Source organism: Pinus tabuliformis, chromosome 7 (assembly GCF_031772625.1).
Source record: "Pinus tabuliformis cultivar Carrire ecotype Pingquan chromosome 7, CPIR1, whole genome shotgun sequence".
Lineage (NCBI taxonomy): Eukaryota > Viridiplantae > Streptophyta > Pinopsida > Pinales > Pinaceae > Pinus > Pinus tabuliformis.
In genome coordinates, this window is record NC_142293.1 from 1,453,246,339 (window position 1) to 1,453,258,153 (window position 11,815).

The window sequence follows — 11,815 nt, forward strand, 5'->3', positions numbered from 1 at the left end:
CAATAGCCCATAGAGTTTGGTATAATTGTCTGTAGAAATACATATATAGTGATATGATATGATCTTAAAATGTATAATTACAGAAAGCATGATCCCTCAACGATTAAAGCTTTGATGAGTAACATTCATATGTGTCTACATAGGTATTTACAATTCTAAATATCACTTGATTTTGTTCTAGACCCTGACTGCTAAGTTGCTAACTCACTATGAACTGGAAATCCTAAACATCATCTAACAGTTATCTTCCTACACCTCCATTTGGACTGAAGAATTTATATAATCAGGTTCTTAGTTTTCCAGTTTGATTTTGGTTACAACAACTTCCAATTCTATACCTATCATTGCCATGATGATTGAGTTTCCCATTACTTAAAGCCTTTGTTTATTGATTCCACTGAATGAGCCAAGTTCATGTTAGAGTCTGTTCTCAAATTTACTGTTCACAACCTTACATTCACCATCTCAGAACAGTAAAGCAAGAATGTAAATTTCATATAGAAAAGTCTATAATAGAGCAATACAAACTTACAATGGTTCTAGATAATTCTTAGTGCATGTCACTAGAACTCAAGCTTCTCTTGCAATATTGGCCTTGAGGGCTTCTTTTCATTAAAATTCATAATTTAAGAGTTGACAAAATTCAAACAGAATTCCTGTTTCTCAACTAATTGATTCCCTTTTATATCTTTTCTCATCGCTTTCTTGTGAACTCTTGGACTTCCTTCTTGGCAATTATGACCTTTTGATTTAAATAGGATATTTTACACCAAGTATTTGTCTTTAGTTGAAGCCATAGGCTACCATGTGCCTTATCATCTAGATAGGTTGACCCTAGTCTTATTCACATTTCTAATTATTTAACCATATACTTTTTATTATTAACTATATAATAGTTTAGATAATATATCATTTGTTTTTGCAAATTTAACCCAAAATAAATAAATCTCAATTTCTAAAAAAACCTTTAACTAGTGTCTAGCTATCTCAAATTCTATCACAAAATTAATAAAACATTTAAATTCAAAAATTCAAAATATATTTTATTTTAAGATGTCCAGGTCAATATTATTTTGAAACATTAAAACCAACGATCAGTATAAAATGTAAGTACTCAAACAAAATACGCAGAGTTATATATATTCCCAGACTAGGCAAGGACCAAAGAAATATTCCCATGTATTAAACATACACTACTTCAACCATATGAACTATAATTATCCATGTCAGCCATGTAATCTGAAACATGGTCCAACCACCCTTGAAATAACTTATTTCCTAACTTATCACACTATGTTTCCTAATTTATCCAAAATTTGTGAAGAAACCTTCCTCTGGACTGCCTTTCTCATATTCTCTTTGAGATTGCATTCATGTCTAGGCACTGGAGTGCTGATAACTGTATCAAGCAAGATGCTAAATTTTCAATTTTTAATGTTGTGGCAGGGAATGCAACTGTGTTGTTTTCTAATATCTTTGGGTGAATTGGTAATGGATTTTGTGACAGAAGCAACAAGTTGGAGGACTCTCTAGTATTTGTGTAGAACATTCAAAATCTCAAATGGGGGAGTGGGTTTTGAGAGTATAGACATTAGAATTAAACTCTAGATGCTGGTTACAATGTTCCCCTCATGTCACATCTTGGAGATGCCCATGAAATTTTGTAGAGGAAGAGAGTAGAAGTAGGGAAAGAAAAAGGTTGGAATCTGGATAACTGTTTAATTTGGGCTACAGTTGGTACTCTATGTACTCTGCATCTGGGGAATTAACACTGTGGGTAGAGAGTTTTGTATATTGTTCAAGAGTGAATTTTTGTTTAGCCATTATCATGTTCAAAATTCAATAACATTTTGCATTAGTGCTATGTGCAAATTTAGTGTTTTAATTAGCTTCATTTTTCATTCTTATTCAACTAACAAGAACAAGTATAATTTATTATCTTTGAGGTGTGGGATTTAGTCTTTACCAGGTCTCAAGTTCAAATCTCATGGGAGAGTTGAGGATGGAAACCATATTTGGGGAATTAAAGTATCCCAAGGGATATCCAAGCTAGAATAAGCTTCGCACATTTCTTGTGATAGAATCCCATTGGAGAGCAAACCATTACTCCATCCACCACAGAACTGGTCCCAACCTAAACTCAACATACTTGTAAAAAAAAAATAAACGAAATTCATCCTAAATTTATTTAGATTTGTTGAATTGAGGCTTCTGTGATCCATATCAAGTTTATGAAAAGTTCTTCGGCGTAAATCACATGATAATACATTTGTCAACATGTTTCAAACCAACAAGTGTGGTTCATCGTCAGGAAAATTTGAAGAATCCGATCATGGCTACATATTAAATAGGGAGAGCAGATCTTCCAACGGCTAGGTTTGCCTGAAAAACGGCTAAATTAGGTCAGACAGGATAAACGGTTAAAATTGACTAAGAAACGACTAGATTTTACTATTCAAATTGTTTAAATTATAATAATATTAATATGATAACATAAATATTATTTCAACGCCTATCAAGTGTTATTTTAAGGGAAAGGTTACCAAATGGAATATAATAATAGATCTAGGGAAAATTACGATTAGTAATTGAAAAAATTAATAATAATAAATATTGTATTATTGTTATAGTATTAATCTTAATATTAATGGCTTGTATAATTAATTAATATAAATTCAAAAGTAAGGTTATTTAATGGGAGTAAGTATTAATGGAAATTAGTAATTGTAAGGATTAATAATAACTAAAATAATATCAATAGTAGATCATACAGAAGGGAATATTTATACTAATGAATAATATATATTATTAGCAGTATACTATTAGTTATTATTATATTCTTGTTATAGTCTTATTCTTATAACTAAATAATGTCGATTTATTAGTAAAGTCATCTAAAAGGAACATATATTAATAGTTTTAGGGAAATTAGAAAATGTAAGGATTCATTGCATTATTATTAATAATAGTGTTATAATAATAATATTATTGTTAAAGGATGGGTAACTAATATAAATTTATTAGGGAGGCTGTCTTAAACTAGATAATTAATCCAGTTAAGACAAGGATTATCTCAAAAAAAAAAACACAAGGGAGATATTCAAAGAGGAACAAAAGAATTATGGATCAAGAAATCTCGAACAAGCTAGGGGAGGAAGGGGGAAACGAATACGAAGAGAGGGCAGGAATCCAGCAACTACTGATCTTCCAACCATCATCTATGTTGAGATTGGTTGGCCTTCTCGATTACTTTCTCATCCTCATATTTCCCCGGCTTGTTACTCTAGTACTTTGCTAACGCTTTTAACATCAATTTGAATCTTAATAACAATCCTAGGGACTCATTGTTGCAAATAATATTTCAACGAGTTTCTGCTTAAATAGACTATAGATTACTCAGAGGACAATTGATATTGTATTTGGTTTAACCAACGTTTGAGCCATAAGGTGTCTGATTATTCAAACAGGGGGTGTCTTTTAAACATAAAATCGAAATGGGTAGATTGAGGATAAAGAGCTTATTATATTGTGGAGAATAATAGTTTCATCTTCTAGAGTCTAGCTATAGATTTCACTGCTCACACTCGCTTGATTCTTGGTCTGAAGTTTTGGATCTGTTTCTAGTACCATATAGGTACAAGATTATATTCAGAATCAATACCTCTTGATTCATAATCAATTCCTCTTTGAACAAACTAATATATGTGTCGTGTGCCAACTTGCAAGAATATCAAAGATATGGTCACTCTTTTCACTTTGATTGTTTCTACATTCATAAGTTTAAAAAGTATTTTGGTTCAAAATCAATACCTTTTTACAGTAAGCTAACATATGGCATCATGTTGTAACTTGCAAGAATATCAGAGATATTCTCACTCTTCACAGATTGAGTTCCCCTTACAATCAAAATATCTGGAGCATTTTCAATCTGCAGGTAGGGTTTCTAACCCCAAAAGGAACTTTTTCCTTTAAAGTGAAAGAGCATCAAAACTATTTGGAGCATTTTCAATCTGTAGGTAGGGTATCTACCCCAAAAATAACTTTCACATTTGAAGTGAAAGAGCATCATTGAGGCCTCCTTTTAAGATTTCATAATTCATTTTCATAGAATGTTGGTAGTGACGATAATGTAGGTTGTTCCAGTTCCTATCAGGGGTCTGCAAAATAGTACGAAAGCGTATTCCTCTGCTTTTTGTAAAGCATTCTTCTCCAAACAGGAATCAAGAGAAACTGATTGCTGAACCTGTGAGACACTTGTGCCATTCTAGATCCTACCGTCCTCTTCTCTAGATGTCAAACTATTCACTTCACAAATATTATTTCCATCTAGTAATTCTAACAGATTTCCACCGCTGATCTCCACCCCCTTCTCAACAACTGTGAACTCAATATCATACTCTAGAATAACAAATTTATTATCATTCTTCAAATTAGCCTCTCTAAAAATACAACTGGATCGATCCTGATGACTGACTAGAGGGAATAAGCTTCTTTTCACTTCAAGAGAAAACAAGGATGCAAAACTGGACCCCTTCACATCTTCTGACGGTTGAACTTGCACGCTAGTTTTAGAAGGGCTCTCATTAACAGGGTCTTCTAGGCTCAAATCAGTTATATGTTCATGATTTGTCCTGGGTGCAGATATGGAGGTAGATACATGACCTCCTAATGCACATATTGATGGACTTATAGATTGCTTTGATAATCTGTCATGAAAATGTACATCACCAGCATCATCACCAAGTTCTACTAAAGGTACTCTTGTTAGAGGTGTATGTTTGCAGGCTCCACTGTCCACATACCAGTTGACATCAGACATGATGTCAGATGACAGGCATGAGACCATTGAGAAGTGTATCTCAAGAATGGATGAAAGCTCATCCACTTGAGCTGATGCTTTTTCACTCCTTGCAAGTCGCTTTTGGCGCTGTTTCTTGCCCTTCCCTTTCTTTTGATGACAATGGAAGCAAGGTGCCCAAACTTTTGACACTTGAAGCACTTGATGTGGCTCAAGTCCTTCTTTCCCTGGTTACAAGAACGTGGCTTCTCTTTCTTCCCTTTTTAACGCTTCGTAGTTCCTCTTTTCTTGTTGCCCTTATTCATTTTACTAATGAGGACAACATTCTGCTCCTCAATACCTGCAATAGTATCCAATGTTGTCTCCTTCTAGTTGAAGTCATTCCATAGCCTGCTAAAAATGGGAAGTTTTCTTTGGCTAGATGTCATAGCCAAACATTTTACAAAAAGAATAAGACCTATTTAATGCAATGGGCATTGGGTAGTAGCTCTTTACCCTTTACCTACTAATTTTCATTTTCATACCTGCAATAGTATCCAGTATTGTCTCCTTCTAGTTGAAGTCATTCCATAGCCTGCTAAAAATGGGAAGTTGTTTTTGGCCAGATGTCATAGCCAAAAAGTTTCCAAAAAGAACAAGACCTATTTAATGCAATGGGCATTGGGTACTAGCTCTTTACCCTTTACCTACTACTTTTCATCTTCCACGATTCTTTATATGTCACAATGCTTCTTGAATTTATGCCTTACGATGTTTCCTTTGCAATATCTGGTGCAAATTCTATTCTAGTTCCTTTTGTAAATGTTCACTACAGTTTTTAGCTTCTTTCATATGATTTTATTAGTCTTTTCTTTATTATGTAACAAATTATCCATGAATTGTTATGTAGCTATATTTAGTTCTCAATATATTCAATTTATCAGTGGTATGGAAAATGGTTAGGTTTAGATGCTTTATAGTTCTTATTGCATCTTATGCATTCTTTGAAGCAATGAGATGCGAAACGTTATTTCTCAGAGTCCATTGTATTTGTAGCTTTGAAATCCCAGAGGTGTTTGGGTGTACCCCCAACATTCTAATTTTCTTGTTCAAGATTTTGTTGATTTTAGCTTTTTAACCTAAATGAGGTCTCTATCTTGTTGCATCTAATGAAGCTTGAGAGCTAAATATAGAAGGATTCAAGAGAAAATTTTAAGTATAACACTGATGCAGAATCCATTTGGGGTGAGTCTCTCTGGGAATTATGTGTTGCTAATACCTTCTTGATTATGGTTCATTTGTCTTTCTTATTCTACAAAGACAAGCTTCATTATATTTGTTTTAGTATCAATTTTAAGTTGTTGGATCACGTTCTTTGTTTTAAAGAGAAAACTGATTTATAGGAATTTTATTGGGAACCCTGAAAGCATCTTAAAAATTAAAAATAAACAATTTTCGCATTTTTGATATTTGTTTTACTGTTGGAGTGGGTCCTAAAGATATTTTTTTGTGTTTAAGCTTGAATGCTTTTGATTTCGTTATGCATGATTTGTTAATTTGAAATCTGGATCTATAGATTTTATGCCTCGAAACTCTGCTCCCTTAGAATTTTGGAATCTATTTCCTTGTGACTTATTATACTATTTCAAACTGGTACAAATTTGCGATAGACTCGCTCTTTCTCCCATTGACAAATCTGTAGAATTTGATGAAAACTCTGTTTCCCCCTACCTCCAAATGCTCTGTCACGTTTTGTCATAGTTCTTCAATTCATGCATTTGGATTTTTCTATCCTTCTTGTAAATTGATTCATAAGGTTTCCATCCTCATCCCTAATCTCAATGACTTCACATCCATGTACATACTGGAGCCCAAACCTTTTTGGGACACTTAATTTTTATGCTTTTTAACCACTAAACGGCTCTAAAAAAGGACGTACAGATAACAAAAAGAGAACATCATGTTCCGTGAGCCCATTCCATTCATACCTTATCTGTGATGTGTATCTTGAAACACTATATGTAACCTTTACAGTAACAGCGGATGGTTTCACCTCTCCAATGTTTGGTTGCTTTACTTCGGTGATTTTGAACTCCTTGATTGGAACAACCATCCTAGACCATCCTCGAAAGCGAGTTTCTCCCTCATTATTAATATTTTCTACCAGTTGAGGCAACACATCTTGGATATATTCGCAATTTCCTATGTCGATTCCAAGTGAAAAAGATTGAAATTCCTCAGGAGGTAGTCATGGAGAGTTAGAAATTGTAGATTAAGTTTTGGAAGAGCCAAGCATCCTTCACCAGTGTAATTAATGTTGGGTACAACACTTTCATCCCACATGACTTGTTCATTTGGATAAAGAGGGAGAGCATTTATCACTTCCTTTTGAGACTATCATTTCTCAAAAGTAGAAACCATTACCTCAGTAAGGAAATCCATTCTTTCAACACATGGATCAGTGTTCTTAAGCAATTTAAGATTATTATAGACAACATCCTTAAGTTCTTTTGCAAACAAAACATAAAGCCTCTTACAAAGATCGTTACATTTTTCAATGGAGCCCACATTGGCCAATGCAAGTGTCATAGGGCTTACACTACAGACTAAGCTCAGAGCTCTTAAGGAAGTCAGTTCATAGGACTTGAACTCTACGGCTGCTTAAGACAATCTTCACTCCAATGGATACTTTCTTAAAGCTAGTTTTTGGACCAAGGCTAGTAAGATGGAGTATTGATACAGACGGGCTTGTCTCTTTAGGCTTTCCACTCTCTTTCTTGTTCAAAGAATGTAGACTATGTATTATGGCTAGTCACCTATGGCTTAAGAATACAACAAGAGGTCCATGCTTATTCTCCCATGCTCTAGGGGTTTATTTTATAGTTACAATGAAATTAAATTAGATTTGTTGGGATCTATTAGCTCAGAATTATGTTTTCAACTTCTATTTGAATTAGAGGCAACTAAGTTGGACTAAATCCTGCGTTTTATTGGCAACTAAATTAGACTAGAGTTGATAAAAACATTTTTAGCATGGAATTTTGTTTCCAACTTCTATTTTTATTAGATACAACAAAGTTTGATCAAATGCTGCATATTTTTGTTGTCTCAGAGTAAGTTTCATTGAAATAAAACTGTGTGCCTTCTCTTCAATTGATTCTGCCATAGCTATTTATTGCAATTTATTGTGACATATTGGTAAAATGACCATTATTCTGATAAAGAAGTTGTGTTTTTAGAATCGCTAGCTGCTGCAAAATTATCTTTGGACATGTCAGTAGTTTAACAGTTTCATGTAGCAAAATCAAGGACAACTGGTTTAGCTTTGAAGATTCTATAATATATGCCGTGGAAGGTGATGTGAGTCCCACTGGTCCTACCCAACTTGAGCTTCCAAGGTAATAATCGGTTTCTTGCACTTGTGATTTTAGAAGTGCCCAAACCTCGTTGGCCTTTTATAACCTCTGGTCTGTGGGTTTTCCATAGAAGCTTTGGGATATTTGTAATCATGGTTGTATATAGCGAAAATGGTTGTTCTCTATTCTAATATTGACACTGAGAAGACAATATTAATTGAAGTGGTATACAACAATATTAACTGAAGTGTTTATATAAACAACTGCTTAATCCCTTGGGAAAGAATAGTGAAAGGATTATTTTCAATTTTTGGCAAAGCTTTTCTCCTATCATTTCATCCTTGGAAATTTAAGCCGTCTTGCGAGAACCTCCGTTCAGATAATCGTTATATAAAATCCACATAAAATCTTGGAAGTATGATCCCATGCTTCTCAACTAGTTTTCGAATTTGAAAGTCCCATATCATGCTTTTCAACTGATTTTGGTATTATATATGTTTTCTCTGGCAGAATTGTGTACATGGATGTTCTCTGGCAAATCTTTTTTGTAAATTTGATCTTGCATAGGTCACTCTGTTATAGGGTGATAAAGCTCTTGGTTCTTGGTGTTCAAGACATTACTTTAATATTGTTTAGCCTAAATTTTCAAGTGATTCTCTGATTATAGAAATGCCAGGGTCATTCCTATTTCAAGGAAGTGATATTAGTTCTTAATATTGTTTCCAGGGTTGTTTCTATTTCCTATATGATGTTACTTCCAATGTAATTGCTCATTATGTAAAAGAGACCTTAAGGAGAAATCCACTATATCTAGCTTGAGTGGGCCTACTGGTTAAGAGGACGTGTTTCCTCCTAAGAGGTCACAGGTTCAAAACTAGAGGGGGTAGAGTATGTATGCCTTCACTGACTTAGCGGTCAAATCATTGTGCGAAGGTGCGTCCCCTGTCCCAAAAGTAAGGGGGTCTCATACACCAATGTGGTTTCTGGCTTGGTTGTGACCTTAAAATTGGATAATTAAAATATCCTCTAGAAATTTTGGAATTGTATTTCAAAGGTATGGGAGTGCAAGCAAGCCTTGTCTTTAGTGAGGTGCATGATAAGGTAATGTTTTCCTTCAACATGTAGAAAATCTTGTAGACGTTTGGAGGTTTATTTCGGAATACACCATTGTTTTGAGCTAGCCAAATGGCGCAGATCACCTCTAAAACCAAAATTTTGTCTTATTTTCTAGTTGTATTCCATTCATTTAATGCCTTTGTGTTATCTCCAATCCATTGTTGCATTTTACATATTCTATGAGTGATAGCCCATATCTCATTGGTGAGATGACAGTGAATCAAAAGGTGATTTCATGCTTTCGTGTTATTTCCTTAAGAGCGCATGTGTTGGGACTTGTCCATCCTCTTCTTCTAAGCATGTGTGGGTTGGGATTGCACCCTTGATTTGAGATTTGGGGCCCCAACCTTGGTTGTAGATAGTTGTGTTTCATCTAGAGGGTCTAGAATTGTGTTTGAACACCTTATTTGTTGCAAACCTAGTCATAAAGATTCATCAATTGATTTTTCATCATCAAATAGATCAATTTATATGTTATTTTATATACATGCACATAATCAACCTCCCTAGAACATGGTTGATATTTGTGTGCCTTAGACCATTAAATGACAGAAATCATAGTGAGATGTGCTTGAGTGTGGGTTAAATAATTGCATTGTGGGAGAACTAATATGCATTTACAATGTATATCAAAAGAATAAAGGTGCACGATAGAATGCATGTGGGGTCATAAGAGAGGCATCATGTCACTATACCAGGGATATAAAAATAAAAGGGTATAAAAAATGTGAATAAAAAAATGCATACATACAATATTTAGTGAAAATAGGGGTTTTATAAATTGGGAAGGTGTATTGGATTTATATTGGAAAGGGGTTAAATAATGTGATTTTTAGAGGTATTTTCCAATATGTAGTCAAATTAAGGGTATTGTTTAGTATGCCACGAACGCACATGCTATGTCAGAGGTTCAGTGAGTGAAGCCCCCGTGGAGGTGGAAGTGTACTCCGCACAAACAAAACCATCAACCACTGGCCCTTTCGGTAACGACCTGCAAGCAGATCGCAGTCTCACCCGAAGCGGTTATGGGAGGTTGGAGAACTAAGTTTCTATAGCTAGAGGGATATGCATGCTATGGCATCCATGTGTTTACTTATGTTTTATACCTATCCACAACTTCACGTACATAAAAGATTTTGCGCTCATGTTTTACTTCACATATTTGTACTTATTGCATAAACATATCTGAAAATAGTAAAACATATATTCTTTCATGCAATTCAGTAAAAAACATGCATAACAATATGTATAAACACAGATAATGAACACATATACACAAGATTTTTCCAAACTTGTTCTTCTTTATTAAGATAGATCTTCAATACATATAACTTCTTTGACCTGCACACCCAGCTGCAGATGGTCTACGCACTCAGTTGTAGACTCTTCAAGTCCTTCACATACTTAGCTGCAAAGCCTTCCCATAAGGCCCAAAATACAAACTAAAGATAGAAGATATAACTAATTCATCAACATCATATATGACTTCCCTTTTTTCAAAAAAGTATTACATCTCCTTATATAGATTCCATTACTACAAAAATATGGTCCACATAGTATGGATCTGATAAAATAATGAACTAACACCCGATGCCCGTTACAAAATAAGGGGCTTTGACCCACACCAAATATCGTAGACACTGTGTGATGAATAGAGCTTCACGGGCTTCGTGCTCTTCGCTCCTCAAAATGCGAAGTCTTTGACCAAAACTGGACCAAGTTATGTTGCGCCCAACAGGCCCTCAACACTCACATGTGACTTGTCCCAAGTCACTCAGCTACGATGCCCTTAATCTTTGTTGCAATACCATTGTAGACTACATTGTATTGTTGGAGTATTTCTGCTACTTGTTTCTCCTCTCGGTGCACCTCCTCCAACAATGCCTCTGTAGTTGGACCAACAATCTTCTACAGTACTTCTTTCTCCCTTTGCTTTAACTGCTTAAGCCTTTCATTCACTTCTCGCGAAAGTAGGAGGGCCTCATCTTGCCACGACTGAGTCCTCTCTTGCAAGATATGCTCCTTCCTCCAAAGCTCTTCCATTTGTTTCTGGAGGTTCTTTCCTTTAGTAATGTTGGAAATCCTCTACAAGACTAGTAGGGGCTTCACAGTTGCCAGGATCTCTTCCCGCCGCTTCTGCTTTACTTGTAACTCCTCCTCGATATTCTAAATATTTGGATCCTCCTGCAATGAGGTTCAAATATTCATAGTTTCATCGAACAACTTCCCACAATTTTCCACTGTGTCAGAGATTCCTTTCAGTGCAAAATTCAAATCCTTCTCCCTCTGCTCCTGTATTTCTTGTGGCATGGCTAGCTGCAACCTTATTTGCATATTAGAATCTTCATTTCATATTCAAATTTAATTTTCGCAAGCATATTATTTGATTCTTTTATTGTGAGGGTGAGATTTACGACCTTCTCTGCTGGTGGCTCCTCTTGACAGAGCTTCACATCTGGAACTGTTCTACATGTGTCTGTAATGGATTTTTCCAGTTGTTGTTTTTGCTTCCATGCCTCATCTCTTTACTTAGCGAATTGCTCCAACTCCTTTTTCAGTGAAGCTT